Source organism: Rhineura floridana, chromosome 5 (assembly GCF_030035675.1).
Source record: "Rhineura floridana isolate rRhiFlo1 chromosome 5, rRhiFlo1.hap2, whole genome shotgun sequence".
In the NCBI taxonomy this organism is placed as follows: Eukaryota; Metazoa; Chordata; class Lepidosauria; order Squamata; family Rhineuridae; genus Rhineura; species Rhineura floridana.
In genome coordinates, this window is record NC_084484.1 from 72,237,849 (window position 1) to 72,254,911 (window position 17,063).

Genomic DNA, 17,063 nt, shown 5'->3' on the forward strand with positions numbered 1-17,063 from the left:
ATCCCAGGAAGGGGGAGGGTGGCCTCTGTAAGATGCCAGTACTTCCCAGCTGGGCTATAGTTTCTGTTGGGTGCAGGGCACTCATAAGGTCATCTGTGCAGAACTAAAATAATGAAAAGTAGAGAAAAATATTTAATTTGGGATGACCACTCCAAAATCTGCTGTGAGCCATGAAACATCATTCACCTGAGCAAAGAGGAAAGTGCCCTCAACAAGATGCCACTGCATCCTGCCTGGAATGGATTTTCTTGTGGACACACAAAACGGATGGCATCTATGCACAACAAGCAATGTAGAATGTATATAAGGAACTGTGGGTTCCCACCCAAAGCATGCTTTGGACACTACAAGTCATACATCCATGCATGCAGGAGAGGGTTACCACCCAGTTCAGAGCTTCTTTTATATGTATGGTACAGACATGGGCATATATGTATTAGAAAAATAGTGAATATGTAGAGGAAAGAAAATAAGAAATTGGAGTGCCCATCCTAAAAGATGATTTGGGGCACCACATATCATACTTCCATGCATCTGGGAAAGTGTGTTCTATGAGATGCCATCCATGCATACTTTAGAGTGTCATCTATGAAATTACATCTTCAAGAAATCATTGTTTGTTGATCCTGTCCTTCTGTCACCAACATAAATGACTTTTAAAAATAACTGAGAAGTAGAACATAGCCATCATTGCTAGGTGCCACTGATAGTTTTATCCCCCATGAATTTGTCTAATCCTCTTTTAAAGCCATCCAAGTTGGTGCCAATCACTGCTTCTTGTGGTAGTAAATTCCATAGTTTCACTATATGCTAGGCAAGACCACATTTTTAATTGCAGGAGAAGCGATAACATTTATGCCGGTGGACTACTTTTGAAATGTGCATTTTCTGTTTACCTATGTTATGACTCTTACGTTCTGCTTCTGACAGTTCAATTGTGCATACATGTTTACCCAATGAGTTCACTGGGACTTACTTCCTGGTAAGTATGTACAGGATTAAGATACCTCTAAGTTACACTTTTGACAACAAAAAAATACAAAGGCAACTAGTAAAGTACTAAAGTTTGCATTTTTCTTTGATGATAGAGGATTGCCATATTGATCAAAATGTTTTAGTTGAAAAGGGTTCTGCGTTGTTTTTTGCAGCACAACACAGGCATGCCTTCAAGCGCTGCAGTAGAATGCCTGTTCAGTACTGGTGGCAACCTAATCTGTAAAAAGACATTCCTTGTCTGACGTGCTCTTTGAGCATCCTGTTCTTTTGAGACATAACAGAAATGTTTTGTAAAAGCAGCATTTCAAGTGTAAATTTGATTTCAAGTGAATTATATGTGTGTTGGGGCATCATCATTACTGGGTGTGGGGTGGGGGTTGAGAGATTCTGTTATGCCATTCTGTTAATCTTACAGATAAAAAAAAATATTCTACTACTCTGTGTGTGTGTGCTTATTCTTAATGTTGTTTTAGGCTACTTAAATGTGTAGCAGCTAAGGCCAGCACCTTGTAGGGAATTTTTTTTAAAAAAGTAACTAAAATGTAATTGTAGTGATTACTTTTGAGTAAAAGTAAAGTAATCAGTTACTTTCAGAGCAATTGTAATTGTAACAGTAATTACTACTTTTGGGACCATGTAACTGTAATTTATTACTTTTTAAAAGTAATCTTCCAAGATCTGTCTGTGGCCCTCCAGATATTGCTGGACTATAGCTTCCTTCTTCAACCTGGATCATTGGCCATGCTGCCTGGGGCTGATGGGAGTTCGACTACAACAACATCTGAAGGACCACAGTTTAAGCCCCTTGTGCTGTATCATTCCTGGCTCCCAAGATGAATTATTTTTTTCTCTTGGGGGTGGGAATGGGATAGCTGGTGATAGCAAAGGGTAGAGACAGCAAATCAAGGCAGAGCCTTGGCCACTGTTGGCTGCCAATGCACTTAATGATTTGACATAATGTATTAATTTGAAACCATAAATAACAGCTATGACAAGAGTCCTAATCAGGATTGAGACTGCAATGCAAAGAAAGGGGGAGGGGGAGGGAGAAGAGGGTTTAACCCTATGGCATGATCCTAATAAAAAATAAAGTCCAAAGCAGAAGTGTCAGTGGTGTCAATGAAAGCTTTGTTCCTAGAACTAATAGTAACTTCTGCAATTTTCATCAGGTCAGCAGTGGGGGGAGGGAAACGAAGGATTAATCCCCTCCCTGTGCATTGTACTTCCAATAAGTTCCCCATGTGAGTGATATTTATAGTTTTCAAAAGACACATACAGCATCAAACTATATGTTAAATGTCACATTTAATTTGATAATTTTGGAGTGCACGTGCTATGAATGCTCACCCTAGCACCTAAAAATACATTCCAGTCTGGTGCACTGCTTCTATAGAACAGATTTTCTATATATGCAAAACCCACAGTGGATGCTTCCATGCAAATAATAAAGAACTGATCCAGACTCTGATCCAGTATGTGCATAAATTTATGCAGGATACCAGCAGACCATATGTAAACAGTAGAATCAGCATGCACTGAAGAAGAGTTGTCACCTTTGCTGTGAGAAGTAATCGGATTATCTGTTCCTGGTTCTGGATAAGAATGCACATAAAACTAATTGAAATTATTTTAATGAGAAGTAAAATATATTCAATGAATTCCATACCTACTGTGATAACCATCAGGGTGGCCCCAAAGAACCTAGACCAATAGAAAAGCAAAGCTACTCATTAGAACCCACAGATGTCGGAAGGGGGAAAATGGGCATAGCACCACTTCATAAATGACATGTTTTAATACACTGAAATAATCTCTGCATTAAGATATGGAATGGATATGAAGCACAGGAAAACAATAGTCTTAATTTCTTCCATTTTCTTGACGTATCTTGATTTTCAGTCAGGATAAACTCTGATCAGAACAGCTCTGATCAGGGATGGGGAACCTGTGATCCTCCTGATTCGTATGATTACAACTTCTATAATCCCTGACCATTGGCCATCCTAGTTGGAGTCCAACATCTAGAGGGCCATAGGTTCCCCATCTTTAGTTTAGATGTTCCATATTTCTGAAAACTCTATGGTGCTACAAATCTAGTAATATTCATGCATTTAATTATTGTAAAAATGTGTTGATATTATTGAGAGTTTATCTTGGTAAGTGGAAAGTGACCTATCTCCGAGCATGATAGGAAGCAGACTTTAACAAAAGAACATGCCTGTTTTCTGATGGCTTGAAATATGTCCCAGTTGCCTTTAGCTACTGGGAAGGGAAGAGAAACGTCTAATTGCAGTTGTATTGGATGTAGAGAAGGAGACCTGAGATTTTTTTTTCCCGCTGGAGCTAGCTAAAATGGAGTCATCCTTTGAGTACTTTCTTTGTGAATATGAAGTAGTGTTGGTTGGTTAGGCAGTATTTTCCCCTTTTCTTTTTTTTAAGAGAATTCTTTCTTCCAGTAGAATGTTTGTAAAACAGTCTACAAAAAGACACTATAAGTCTCCCCTGTGCTCTGTCGCATCCAAAGACAACTAAACCTTATACTATTTGGGAGAGGAGGAATGCCTAACAATATTCTGAACAGCAATCTTAAATTAAGGTACCTTGTATTAGACCCAATGGTAACAAATAAGTTAAATGTGCTGAAGCTACTCCTCTGTATTATTAAGTAGTCTGACATTTAGCCTGTGAGTTTAGTATTATTCAATGAAGCATTTCAGTTAGCCAGAAAAAAGTGTTAACACACAGATGCATTTTTTCTGATTCTTATGCATGTTTTGTTACTTTTAAATGAACCCCATATTTTATCAGCCTGATGGCACATAAGAATATGGAAGAAAATTAACCCCTCAATAAATTTCCTAATTCCAAAGATGCTAAATGTTCACATCTGCAAACAATTAATTGTTTTTCATGTTAACAAGTTGAGTGATTTTTTAATTTTTTAAAATTTATTTCATTTATACCCCACCATTCTTTTCATGATTGAAACCCAAAGCGGCTTATATATGGTTCCGAGGCAGTCTCCCATCCAGGAACTGACCAGACCTGACCCTGCTCAGCAGGGAGCTGGCCTTATGTGCCTTCAGACCATAGCCTGGTACTTTTTCATTCACTGAGTCCTGAGTCTGCTACTCTAAGAAAAATATTGAGGATTTCACATAGCCAGCCTGTAAGTAATTTATAGCCTTGGAGGACATCAGGTGCAAAAATTCAGGATCCCATTCATCACCACAGGCAATTTCTAGTTATAAGTAGCACAGCAGGTATTCTGCAGGAATGAAGAAAAACAGTAATGAGGTGGAGCCAACAGTAGCATCACCCAGAAGTCAGAGAGACATTTCTGGAAACTAAATGACTTTTGTCCTGGGTAATAAAGTAAGACAATTATGTTATCAAGCAAACCACTATTGAGAAAGAAGTATCATACAACTGCTTTATCTCTTTTTGCATAACTCAGTGGAATTTATTCCCATATCAGCTTTTTCCCAATATGTAAAATGTATGTGTGTGTGTTGCACTGAATTTAAAATCCAGAATGCAACTAAACATAAAGGATACAAGGATATACAACATTTCCTTCCTCCTCAAATGATGACGAGAGAAGAAGAAGAGAAGAGCCCTGCTGAATCAGAACATAGGTTTTTTTCCACAGCTGCTGCGCCCTGGATTGACATTTTCATTGAGGATCTTTTTCCTGGCCAGTCACTGTCAGGTCAGACCCAGTTAGGGTACTGTATGTGTGAAGTTAGGATTTTGTGCTCCAGTGTGCATCACTTTACACTTGCTGACACGGAACTGCATTTGCCATTATAGTCCCCATCATTCACCCAGTTTGAAGATATCCTTTTGGAGTTTTTCATAGTCTCATTTTATTTTTACCATTCAGATCCTCTGGTAGTATTCTATAGCATGAAACCCATGGTAGAGCTCAAACAACATCACTTGGTTCCACAGCAAGGTTCAAACAATTTAATTTAAGTAGCAAAATACACATTACATGCAAATCTGTGTAAGGACACTTAACATCATTCTCCCCCCCCCCGAAATAAAACTTTGGGAGACTACAATATTGAGTAGAAAAGTGGGAGCAGGTGGAGCTCTATAACTCTTTACCAGATTTTTTACAGGCAATCTGAACAGAATCCCCCCTCCCCAATTCTTGATTACAGAAATAAACTTGTATCTGGAATTCTGGGGAAGTTTGGGGGCAATTCAAAGTGGGAAAATGGCTGCTAACACGTAGTTTAAAAACTTGTTGCTGCTCCTTCTCTTAATATTGACTTGAAGCTGTTTTTCATCTACAAGAGCTCTTGGGTTTTCTTGACATGTATGTGTGTATAAAGTGTAGCTTGCCCTTGAAGGACAGGCTAACCTCAGTATTGTCTTATATATGCAATACACATTCACCAGTATTGTGGGTAATGAACAAGTTTGTCTATTCCACATGGAACCATCTGACAGGATTGTCGGGCCACTCTGGGTTGCTTGTCTGTTGTGTCATTGTTCCTATCGAATTCTGTTCAGTTTGTACCTTGTGCATTCATTACTCAGTGTCCTATGAAGCTGTTTATTTCTGTAATGCTCCGTTGAAGAATGGTAGCAGTGTCCACTGCTATAATCCTGAAGTTGCCTTGTTGTGTTGTGAAAGTTTAACAGAAAAACTACTTTAACATAGTGTTATGCAATATAGTAATTTTTTACTCACTGTATTTCATTATGAAACCTGCAATTCTCCCATTTCCTTGAGAAATTATGGTACTTTTAATGTTTTGCCATGAGGCAGGACAAGCCCTATCATGACCCCATGGATCAGATGACAGATTGGGAGGGGAAGCAAGGTGTGTGCCTTATTCCACCATCCACTGCCTGCAGGGCTACCCATGAGATGTAAATGACAGTGCAGCCAGCTACCACTGCACCTATACTACTCCAGGCTATCCATGCCTCACTCTATAGGGTCTTTCCTCAGAATGAGGTATTGTGGACAAGGTCATCTGTGGAGCACATGTGCTGTCATCACTTCACCATGATGGTGTCAAATGACCACTTAAAGATTCCAAAATAGTAATTACCAAAATAATAATTTAATGCCACCGCAGGAAGGCAGCAGTACAAACGCTTGACAGATGCTCTTACCCACAATGCCTCATGCTCCATGGCAACCTCATCCACAATGCCTCACTCTGAGAAAGGGCCTTTCAGAATGAGGCATGGACAGCCCATGCTACTATCTTGTCAGAAGGGAGTGGGTGGAAGTGGAAGATGAGAGATGTGGTGGAGGTCAGGAGGCAGTACAGGGAGGGAAGTGGGGAGAGACACGGTTGGGGTGTGGAGCTGACATGGTCCCCCTCTGAGGTGGTGTAATATCTTGCGCTGGCCCTGCCATAAAGTAGAAGACATTGGTGTTTGGAAGCACAAACCCTTCCACATATAGAGAAAAAAAGCAGTTGGATGCACAGCGTCTTGTTTAATTGAGAACTGTGCACAGAGGCTGCAAAAACCAGTAGGCAAAACGTACAAGTCTTTTCCTCCTCCTGTACAGAAGAATGCATAAGGGGGGAGAGAATAATAATTGAATGCACACCATCCTCCTTGAGCACTGAGAATTGTGCAGAGATTGCAAAGAGGTGAAACTGCACTAAACAGAGAAGTGCATAAAAGCTCCCCCTCTACACACACATGAAAATTAAACAAGATGTTATTCAAATAGCTACAACAAGTGGGAAACAACACAAGGCAATTAATCAACAGCATTGAACATTAGTGAGTCAGTCTTTCCTGGCAGCTTTCTAGACCAGAAGAATAGCATCAAATATACACACACACTGTCAGGAGCGCTGTGAAAAGTCTGCTGAAGTAATCTGTCTATCCTCTTGGTTGTGTAAAAGGATACATTTCATATATTTATATTCATCTAATGCACCTTTTCCTTTTTTATCTATATTGTTATTGTGTTGTTATATATATTTTCACTTTTTTAAAAAAGAGGAATAATATCACAAATAACAACTGATGTCATGTCATACAGCAGGAAAGGGAATGTACACACAAGAATCAGATGCCTACCAGAGATCCCTTCACAATGAGAATATCCGAGGGGGACAGGCACTTTCATGGTTCTTAACTGTGGTAACAAAAATCACATGTGGAAAAGCATTTACAGTACACAAATGACATTAGCACATGAAAAGGAAGAGATCCATGTGATAGCCCATAAAGTGTAAAGTGACCTCTGTTTTCTCCTCTCTCAATCTATGCTATCTATTCAACATGTCATATCAATTTTATCCTAATATTATTATTCTTTTAATGGAAAAGAAAATACATACAAATTACTCATTCAATTTTTGGTACAGGCCACTTACACTTTCATATAAATTCACAAGTCTCTGGACCCAGAAAGAATTTGATTGTTGTAATAGATTCCCCCTGAATTCTCAGCTTAGCAAAGCTTAGCAAAGCAGAGGGCATGCCAAACAAAAACTTCTCTCCTTTATTTACTGTGCAAAGAGTTTCTATGAAATATGTTAGCATAAAATATATTATGAAATATGTTTATTTTGATAGTTTGATGTCTTACTGTTCTACTCTAGGTCAATATTTGTGATACCATAAAACTGCTATTGCAGCAATGTACATAACAGTGGAAGATAAATTATTATTCTGCACTCTGAAAATTATTATCTGAAAATTTCTGGCATGTTTTAATTTGTTTATTGGAGGAACAGCTTGAGGAGGCAAGAGAACAACTGTCCATTTCTTATTGGTCACTTGATTCTGACATTGTTCAGATTTGGATTTACAGCAATCTGTAACCTTCTTATGTGTCAGTACGCCTGGACACATACCATAATTAACTTTTAAGAGACTTAAAGGGTAGCATTTACAGACTTTTCTTTCCTTCTAGAAAGGGGACTGAAAATATAACACAAAATTTATTTATTTATTTATTTATTAAATTTATATACCGCCCGACTAGCAATAGCTCTCTGGGCGGTGAACATAAAATAGCATAAAAATACAATGAATAACAAAATAATACTAAAATACAATCAACAATCCAATACAATAAACATTTGCTCGGGGGTCGCATAACTATCATAATGCCTTTAATTATTGCACCTATGTTATAACGACTTTTCAAATACTATGGCCAGTTTTGATTACTCAGTCCCAAGAAGAAAGTCAAGAAGCTAGTGAAGGTACAGAAGAAGAGAAAGGAAGAACTAAGGCAGCAATGCAATACACACTTACTTGGGAGTAAGTCCCATTGAACCCAATAGAGCATACGTCTTATTACACATGCATTGGATTGTGCTGCAAGCTGATCAAAGATTGAGAACATCTATGTGACAAAAAGAAGAGTAGAACCAATTACCTAGGGAGGTGGTGAGCTCTCCAACACTGGAGGCATTCAAAAAGCAGCTGGACAGCCACCTGTCAGGTATGCTTCAATTTAGATTCCTGCATTGAGCAAGGTGTTGGACTTATAGGTCCCTTCCAACTCCATGATTCTATGATTTTAAGTTTAGGAAAAGGGAAGGACACTGACCTAAGGAAGACTAATCCAGGGGTGTAGGTGTGCAGGGACTTGGGTCTGTGTGTCTTAGACCCTTTACTTTTTTGGGAGCAGGGTCCGTATGTCTCTAGCATTCTAGGAGCCAATCAGCATGAAAGGGGAGTGTGTTAGAAGAGTCTTTGAACATGGTTCCTTGTCTTTTCCTGCTATTGGAGCCAATCAGAGTGAAAGGAGTTTGAGTCAGCCACTGAGAAGACTTTTCAGTAACTAACACTCTCTCCTTTTATGCTGATTGGCTCCTAGAAACATCTGTTGTGGTGGGAGAAGGCATTAACAAGGATCTCATTAGCAGAAAAAAAGAAAAAAAGGGGGAAGGTTGTGTGGCGGTGAAGGGATCCTACACTTCTGAATTTGCCACTACGTTCCTGCTAATGACAGACATTTATATTAGTAGTAGCAGTATTTGCTAGTAGTGTGGAGAGAATGGATAGAAATTCACCTAAATGAATTGACTGACATTAGGTTTGAAAGAAACAAAAGGAAGCATTCCTTCACACAATATATAATGCATTACCAAAAATGTAATGATGACCACGAGTTTAAATGCCCTAGCCAAGAATTAAACAAATTTATGGATATTATTACCCCTGATCAATAGCTAAAAAGAAGCATACATATGAGATGCAATCTACCTATAGTTTCTAGATCTGGAGTAGGCCTTTCAGACACATCCTGTTCTACAAACACACCTGAAGGACAAGACAATCTCCTGATGTTACAGTGGTGACAGGTGACCCATTTTTGTGCAGTTGATCAGGTGACCAACAATCAGTTGATTATCACCTTTGGGGAAGCCCTGAGCACAGTGCTTCCTAATAGTCAAAACTAGCTGATAGTCAGTGCTTGGGAGGTGCTGCACAAGGAGCTTTGCAGGCACTGCCAATCAGCTGATCAGTGATGCCTGCAAAAGCCCCTTTCATCCAAGCCCTGCCTTTACCTGCCCCACATGTGACTTAATATATAATATCTGGTACCAGGCAGAAGGATGTGGCTTGGCCAGAATAGCCTCACAAGATAAATGGGGAGGCCTGGCAGGCCTAATGAGACCTGCAGGCTGGAGGTTTCCCAACCCTGTACTAGATATGAGAGTCACTACAAAGCACAGTTATCTCCATCATGCCTTGCTTTTGAACTTCCCAGGGACTTGTGGCTGATAACTGTTGGACTGGATGGCCTTTTTTGAGTTCTGTTAAGGAAATGCTTATGTTTATAGCCTAGGCAGGTGATTACTCATACAACTTTCCAAACACCAGATTAACACTGCAGTTGGAAATATAAAAAGTTGAGTTTATCTGGTTTACCTAGACATTACAGGAATCTATTTCAAATAATCTAAAACCACCAAATATTTGTGGCTTACCATAAAGCCTATGCAGGTGGAAAACAGATAATAGGATTCCTTGTAGCACTACTTGCTACCTACATAGGCTATTTTACTTTTCCTTGTTTAGTCTTCCTATATGCTTACATTCTGCTCTGCTTTTTAGAATGTATGAAACTTTTATAGAATAAAATATTTAGGTTACTTCCTAAATATTTATACTTTAACATTTAATATCTGTTTTATGATTAGTTACAATTCAGTAATAAGAATTCTGTGGCTTCTTGGATTAAAAATGAAGAATCAGTATACATTTAGGCCAGTTACCTCTATTAAAAACCAGATACAATTGGTCTATTTATAGATATCCAAACAGACTGGCATTAAGATATCTAACAGTGCCACAAACCAAAAGTACTATATATAAATATATTATGAGAAATTATAGTATGGTATAGTGGTCAGAGTGTTGGACTAGGACCTGGGAGACTAGGGTTCAAATCCTGACCCAGCCATGAAACTCATTGGGTGACCTTGGGCCAGCCACCATCTTTCAGCCTAACCTACCTCACAAGGTTGTTGTGAGGATAAAATGAGGAGGAAAACCAAGCATGCCACTTTGAATTCCTTGGAGAAAAGATGGGTTACAAATGTAATTTAGTCATCATAATCATGATAATCAGCATCAGCATCCTGTAATAATTCTACCCTGTAGAACACTCTGCTACAAAGAGAGATTCAAAGTGAACTCATTGTGTATCTTCTCATACAATATTTATTTATTTATTTAGTTTAATTTATATACCGCCCTAAGCCCAAAGGCTCTCTGGGCGGTGTACAAAAAGATAAAAACAAGCACAATATATAAATACAATAAATACAATAAATCAAAACAAACAAAACAAACAAACAATAACGAACCAAACAACATCCAAAATACGGAAATGCTGTTTAAAATACACTTTAAAATGCCTGGGAGTATAAAAAGGTTTTCACCTGGCGCCAAAAAGATAGTAGCGTCGGTGCCAGGCGCACCTCATCGGGGAGACTGTTCCACAGTTCGGGGGGCCACTACTGAAAAGGCCCTGGTTCTAGTCATCACCCTCCGAGCCTCTCGATGGGATGGTACTCGGAGGAGGGCCTTAGATGTTGAGTGTAGTGTACGGGTAGGTTCATATTGGGAGAGGCGTTCCACCAGGTATTGCGGTCCCATGCCGTGTAGGGCTTTATAGGTCAAAACCAGCACTTTGAATCTAGCCCGGAAACAAATAGGAAGCCAGTGCAGACGGGCCAGAACAGGTGTTATATGAGCGGACCTTCTGGTCCGCGTCAACAATCTGGCCGCTGCATTCTGGACTAGCTGTAGTTTCCGAACAGTCTTCAAGGGCAGCCCCACGTAGAGTGCGTAGAACTTCTAGTCCAATCTAGAAGTTACCAGAGCATGAACAACTGAAGCGAGGTCGTCAATGTCCAGATAGGGACGTAGCTGGGCTACCAATCAAAGATGGTAAAAAGCATTCCGTGCCACCGAGGCCACCTGGGCCTCAAGAGACAGGGAAGGATCGAAAAGAACTCCCAAGCTACGAACCTGTTCCTTCAAGGGGAGTGTAACCCCATCAAGAACAGGATGAACATCCACCATCTGAGCAGAGAAGGCACTCACCAACAGCATCTCAGTCTTGTCTGGATTGAGCTTCAGTCTGTTAGCTCCCATCCAGTCCATTATCGCGGCCAGGCAACGGTTTAGCACGTTAACAGCCTCACCTGAGGAGGATGAAAAGGAGAAATAGAGCTGCATGTCATCAGCGTACTGATGACAACGCACCCCAAAACTCCTGATGACCGCACCCAGCGGCTTCATGTAGATGTTGAAAAGCATGGGGGACAGTACCGATCCCTGCGGGACTCCACAATGGAGAGTCCAGGGTATCGAGCAATGTTCCCCAAGCACTACCTTCTGGTGACGACCCACCAAGTAGGAGCGGAGCCACTGCCAAGCAGTACCCCCAACTCCCAACTCCGTGAGTCTTCCCAGAAGGATACCATGGTCGATGGTATCAAAAGCAGCTGAGAGATCAAGGAGAATCAACAGAGTCACACTCCCCCTGTCCCTCTCCCGACAAAGGTCATCGTACAGGGCGACCAAGGCTGTTTCGGTGCCAAAACCGGGCCTAAAACCGGATTGAAATGGATCAAGATAATCAGTGTCATCCAAGAGCCCCTGGAGCTGGCCGGCAACCACCCGTTCCAGTACCTTGCCAAAGAACGGAACATTCGCCACAGGTCTATAGTTGTTCAGGTTATCTGGGTCCAAAGAGGATTTCTTCAGGAGTGGTCTCACTACCGCCTCTAGTAGGCATATGGAATCAAAGGTGAAGATTTGAAACCTAGTCTGGGTCTGTGACCACACAAATTTCCAGAACAAAGCATTTCCAGTGGCCACACCTGGAGGGGGAACAGGTTGACCTGCCAATCAGTTGCAAAATCTCTTTCAAGCTGATTTTTTTAAAAAATGCACTCAAGGTAAAAATGCAAAAAGGGGTGGGACCTGACTAGCGTCATTTCCACCCATTTTCAGAAGAGAGAGGTGGAGGCACACTGGGACTGTCACAATAGTGAGTGTGTTTCTACCCCGGAGCAACCCAATCATGTTGCCACTTCAGCTGCCATGACACGAGCAGCAGCCTATACTACAGGATCCTAAAAAAAAGAAGGAAAGAAAATTGTGGAGTTTTTCAACATTCTAATATAAAACCTAGGGTATCTGTGTGAGTGAATGACTGGGAGAGAGACAGAGCATGTTTATGTATGAAAAAGGAGAGAAATTAAACTCCAGTCCCTGCTTGACTCGAAAACCATTTGGTTGGCGTTTTCTGTGTGTTTACTGCCAGTCCTCACCATTCTCAAGCAAAAAACAAAAACCAACAAATCTTATTTTTGCCAGTAATCCATGGTATGTCATAAAGCTGTTACTCTTTCCCCTCAACACATGCCATGAACCCTTATCAGTTCAGTTGCCTTACTAGTACTTGTTGATAACTTTGGCTCCTGTGTAATATAATGTATAAAACAGGAACTGCTACAGAATAGGCTGCTGGTTCATTCTTTTAGGCATTTCTAGCTTCTGTTGTAAAGGTCTATGACAAATGTACAATAAAGGATTGTGCATTTCTAGCTTCTTTCATGAACCAGGTTTCTCAGTTCCAACAACAATTAGTGGGGGGAAACAGAGCCTTTGGGGAACATGTATTTACCCTGAAAAAGCAAACATTCTCAGACCTACAAAGATAGCCACCACTGCTCCATGCTGGGATTGGGACTAATTAAGATGTTGATGGACTCTGTACAAATCATGGCTCCATCACAGTCTGCTGGATTAGCATGGAAATTGGTAAACCATGTTCTGAAATTGCCTCATCATCTGAGATCTAATTACTGGCTAGACATAACAAATAATGGCTGCATTTAGAATAAAAAGTGTCCATGTGGAAATAGATGGTTTTGCTTTTTTAAAAAAAATGAGATAGGCTTGGGGAGGGGAGCACGTTGTGGAAAGGAGGGGTAAATTTGAATGTGCGGACATACATTTATAAGCAGTTTGGTTTATAGCTATGATTCAGTAGACTCAAGACACCATCTGAGTAAGACAGCACACAGCTGAGGACCAGATTACAATTGCCATATTTCATATGGATATATATTTGTCAGTAAAAATTGCAGTCATGGCATCCTCAGCATAAGCATTCTTTGTTTTTGATCTACAGATATTGCAGGTACTTTACAACTTTAGTGATTAAACAGCAATACAGAATTTATTCTTTATAGGGTAATGCTTCTCACCAAAATACACAGCAATGTCATGAACTGATAAACTAAGCACAAAAGATAAAAGGAAGGAGGGCAAAATCCTGCATGATTTTCAAAGCAAACACACACTCTCACACTGTAATCACAATAAATATTATACTAAAGTGCAATCCAACTCATATTTATGCTGGGCTGAGGGGAGTTGGATATGGTGGACCCCTGGCTTCACCGGCAGAAGCTCCTCTGCCATGGCAGAACTGGAGTCCTGCTGGCTCAGGCAGGGGTCTGCCAGGAAAGCCCAGCGCAGTGGAAGGGGTGCTGCTGGAAGCCGGCTTAAGGCCTGAAAAAGGTGCATTCAAGGGGCGTGTCAAAGGAGGAGCCGAGGGGGAGGACTTATGCAACATCCTGCTCCTGTTCAGAGCGCTCCTGCAAATCCTAATCTGGGCCAAAGGTACACTGAGAAAAAGGTTGGTCTAAAAAAATAATTCTAATGGAAATCACTAGGGAGTACTTACTCACCTGTAGGGATATTCGTGAGAGTTGGCTTTTTCTTTTCATTTGTGTGTGCAGCTCCTGGCGGAGCTGACATTCTGCTAATCCAGTGGATCCCAAATGGGAAATGGATGCCACGGACCTTCCCATAGGCTCCTCCTCTGCTGGCACCCCTTCTGCTGGCTTCCCATGAGTTGGATTGCTCTGGGAATACCAAAATGGGTGGTGCATATAGCCCCTACGTTCATTGATGCCGTGTTTTTAAAGAGGTGAGGTGAGTAAATCAAGACAGAGAAATCTGTGATTATTACTAAATACTTCAGAACATACAGCAGAAGGTGAATTCCCACAACCATTTTCTACTAGTAATACAAGATTTTTCCAATAGTCTCTTAGTAATACCTATTTCCAGGGCAGTCTCATGAGTGAAAGATGCACTTGGTCTTACCCATTAATTCTTGACGATAAGCAAATATAAACAACTCATAAGACCATCCTTACTAAAACCTTAATGTTACAAAAATATCTAGGGTTAATCAAACCAACATTTCAAAAAACAAGGGGCACTGGATATCCATTGTTTAATAGAACTGAACAGAGGTTGCATTGTTTTGAAGGTATTAATTATGTTTGATGGGCTATGATTCCTTAAAATAAAGAACAAGCAATCATAACCATCAGCAATCAGCAAACTGAACTGGTATAAAGCAGTATAATCTATTTCTAATGGACAACTATTCTGCTAACTCGCAATGAACAATTTATCAGAAACAATTTACTAGAAGCACGTTCACAATTTATCAAAAACAAACTATACACTCTTGTTCCTGTTGGGGGTAATTTGAACATTCAGATTTTTAATATGTATGCACTACTGCCTTTAGTCTGCTGAGACCAGTGTGAATCAATAGTACATTTCCAACATTTTTTCTGGAAAGTGTTTCATTAACTAATGCTTTCAGAAAGACCAGACCTATACATTGGGCATGTAGGTCACAAAACCTACTTAGTAGTAGTTATTTGATGTGCCTTGAGTCTTCCATCTCCAATACAGGAGCAGATAAATTGCCTTCTAAATGGGATATGAACTTAGAAACCACAACAGGCATTAACTCTGATCTCACTTAATCCATTGTAAATCACAAATTGTTCCACTTACTGATGTCATGGCAATATTGAACAGATTTCTAAATGTGCCTACACAAGAATGATAGAAATGAAGGTTTGCCATTGGTTGTCTCAGCTGCTATTTTTCTGTAGGCATTACAGAGTCTTTCCTGTGTTTAGCTGCCAACACCAAGTGTCTTTCTAGCATTCTAAAACAATCAATCTTTAACAAGCAGCATGAGAAAAATATTAAGATTCAACTTCAGCTGCTATGAAATAAAATAGTAATAAAATCTGAATATACCTTTAACATACAACTCTGAATGACATACAACTCTGAACATACTCCTTGTACTACAAAGCCTCAGAAGAACTGTGAGAGGCAGAAAATGACCTACATGGAAGGAACTGTTATATCTCCCTCTGCTTTAATCAGACTGAAAAGGGGCATATTTTATCTCTCCCACAGTGGCATTGACGTGCATATCTGAGGAAAAGTTGCAGAGAATAATCACAGCTAGTTCCTGGTACTTCTCTCTGCAGGACTGAGAGCATGAATGGGCTTGTCTAGTGCAGGGATCACAGCAGGTCACTTAGTGAAAGGTGGCTTCTGAGATAACACAGATTAAGTAAACTATTCCACAAGGTACTACTCTGCATCCTGAATTTCACCATCAACCAAACATATCTGAATCATTCATCACAATGGGGCAAAAAATAACATAAAAAATCTGAACTGTAAAACAATCTTCCAGTTACAATCCATTCTGAATTCCAGGACTTACCACTTCCTAGAGAGAGTGTACTTGTGTAATAATCAGAGCTTGGAAGATTACTTTTAAAAAGTAACTACAGTCCCAGTTACATGGCCCCCCAAAAGTAGTAATTACCGTTACAATTACAATTGCTCTGAAAGAAACTGATTACTTTACTTTTACTCAAAAGTAATTGCTACAATTACATTTTAGTTACTTTTTTAAAAAAAAAGTGCCTACAAGGTGCTGGCCTTGGGTGCTGCACATTTAAGTAGCCTAAAATAACATTAAAAATAAGCACGCACACACAGAGGTTAGTAAAATAATTTTTTTATCCATAAGATTAACAGAACGGCATAACAGAATCTTACATCCCCTCACCCCACCCCCAGCAATGATACCCCAACACACATATTTTTTGTATATATATATTGCCTCCAGCTCTTTTCTACTTCCACTCCTGACAATTTTTAAACAATTGTTTTCTCCATGCGGTCTAGCTCTCCACCTCCTCCCTCATTGCCTCTTAAGCACCCATAGAGCATGAAGGAAGAACAACGCTGCACAGCAGCCCAATTTGAAGCACGTGATTTTTATTCACAAATCAGAGGAGCAGAAGACTTCCCCTGCTCCCCCCCAAGTAATGCACAAAAGTATTGGCCTTTTGAGAGAAAAAGATGGCGGCCGGGGGAAGGTACTGTTTTACGAGCTCCGTTTCCAAGTTCATAAATTTGCTTTTTAAGGGCTTCTAGCACCACGAACTTTATCAACTATAATGAATTCCAACTCCTGTCTCACTTGTGATAAATTTAAAAGCAAATTAGACTCTGGCAGAGTGCCTGTTGAAGAGTCGTGTTTTGAGTGCTCTACCTACGCACATCTGTTTTGTAATCTTCTCTGGCTGAGAAATCCCCGCCTGAGCTTTCTACAAGCAAATTCTTTTCACAAACGTAAAAGCCTCTGTGTATATTAAGTTCGATTGTTTTGCGCAGTTTTCCTCATATTA

The 17,063-nt window shown here is 40.1% G+C and overlaps 1 protein-coding gene across 3 annotated transcripts in view; it reads right to left on the reverse strand.

Moving 5' to 3' along the window:
• Positions 1-17,063, reverse strand: part of MID1 (midline 1) — a 363,233-nt gene that overhangs the window by 220,460 nt on the left and 125,710 nt on the right. The gene's annotated exons all lie outside the window — the stretch shown is intronic.